The sequence below is a fragment of the Seriola lalandi genome, unplaced genomic scaffold (assembly GCF_002814215.2).
Source record: "Seriola lalandi dorsalis isolate HSWRI2012SDOR001 ecotype SW California unplaced genomic scaffold, Sedor1 jcf7180002054314, whole genome shotgun sequence".
NCBI lineage: Eukaryota > Metazoa > Chordata > Actinopteri > Carangiformes > Carangidae > Seriola > Seriola lalandi.
In genome coordinates, this window is record NW_019524867.1 from 512,750 (window position 1) to 514,491 (window position 1,742).

Genomic DNA, 1,742 nt, shown 5'->3' on the forward strand with positions numbered 1-1,742 from the left:
GGGTGGGAGTGGGGGGGGTAGAGTGAGAGAGAGGTGCTGAATGATAATGTGAAAATGCACGGCGCTGTTCATTAACACACAAGCGCTGCAGCTGCACATGTTGGCCCTGGACACACATGCTCACGCATCTCTCTTTTCTGCTTCAGGTTGCTGCCAGAGACACCAGGGGTACAGGGCAGCTCTACGCCATGATAAGACGCATACTGAGGATCTGTGTGTGTGTGTGTGTGTGTGTGTGTGTGTGTGTGTGTGTGTGTGAGGTTACAGGGATGGAGCTGGTGAAGATTTGGAGCCTTGATATTTGGCGATCTCTGTCTGCCCGCGTCAGAGTTTGGCTGAATATGACATTTTTACTTTAGTGAAGTCTGACATTTTCTAATCACTCATGCAGCTGGTACAGTTACATCGCAGAGGGTTGTAATCAATATTAAATTGCTAAGACCAAATGTCTTAAAAAAGATGAGATCCAACATGAAATCAATCTGTGTGCAGTTATGTAGCTTTAACAATTGTAAATTGATTTACTGTGCCAACTCTGAGCCACAGACACACACAAATGCAAAGACGTGTACGTATACAAACATGTGACTGTGGAGTGTATTCCAACATGGACAATGAAACATCAAACGCTGGTGAAAAAATGACTGTGACTTCAAATGTTCTGTTGAACATCATTATGTAAATGTTTCCTAAACGCAAAAAGGGCTAATATTCAGTGCCGATAGTGTTACACATAAGGAACCGCTTTGTATGCCAAAATATCTTTTGTACACACAGTAATTTAAATCTGAGATCGTATTGGTTCTACTTTTAAAAACAATAATGTTAATCCCCAAATGGGGAATTATCCCAGTTACCCCCATTCAGCGCCTAACAAAATTCACCTGAGGGGAGCGACAGATTAACATCCTTAAGATACTGTACTAAATATCATAATGTGAATTTCACAACAAAAGCAGTTTTGCATGAATTAATCTACAAGGTTTGTCAGGTGGAAACGCAACATACACCACTGCCTGGTGTTCATCAGGGAATAAAGAAGCACCATGACAAGAGAGGATGGCAGGTTTCCCTCAACCAGTGCCAGCTCATTAATTTTGTTTGCGCCCCCCCCCTCAATCCTCCCACCAACCATCAACTACCCTTCCTCACCCACCAACCCCCCTCACATCACCCCTTAACTGCTAATTAGCAGGAGCAGAAGATAGAGAAAAGGGAGAGGCCATGTGTGACTGGGGAGGAAATGGGAAACTCTTCTTCTTTCCCTCATCCTTCTTCCTTGTTCCCTTCCCCCCCTCCCAAGCGCACACACAGTCAGATACACATACACAAACTCCCCCACCTCCTGCCCACCAACGCCATTACAACTGGTGCCCAACAGAAAACCATGATGCAGCTCACCTCGTATGCCAGCCCTGCCATTTTAGGTGTTGCGGCAACATCTCCCAAGATGGCTCCTCTGAGCGCGCCCATACTCCAGGGATCCGGCAGGGTCTTTGTCCGCCTCCTGGCACGGGCAAAGTGTCCCCCGTTGGCAGTACAGATGGCATTAGAGGCTGTGGGGTAAAAAGGGTGAGGGGGAGAGGAAGGAGGAGGAGGTGGCAATTCCGGACTGACCGCGTTTCCCCCTCTCTCTCTCTTCGTTCGCGTTTAATGATGGATCTTCCCTCTTTTCAGGAAAACCTGATTATTCAGTGTTGTTAATCGTAAACCTGTAACAAGAGAGGACAAAAGAGAGAAAA

At 46.3% G+C, this 1,742-nt stretch overlaps 1 long non-coding RNA gene across 1 annotated transcript in view; it reads right to left on the reverse strand.

Moving 5' to 3' along the window:
- Nucleotides 1–1,493, reverse strand: part of LOC111655331 (uncharacterized) — a 6,775-nt gene extending 5,282 nt beyond the window's left edge. The window contains exon 1 of the long non-coding RNA XR_002760799.2: nucleotides 1,402–1,493. This is a non-coding gene — a long non-coding RNA (uncharacterized LOC111655331). The remainder of the gene's footprint in view (nucleotides 1–1,401) is intronic.
- Nucleotides 1,494–1,742: the final 249 nt, after the last annotated feature.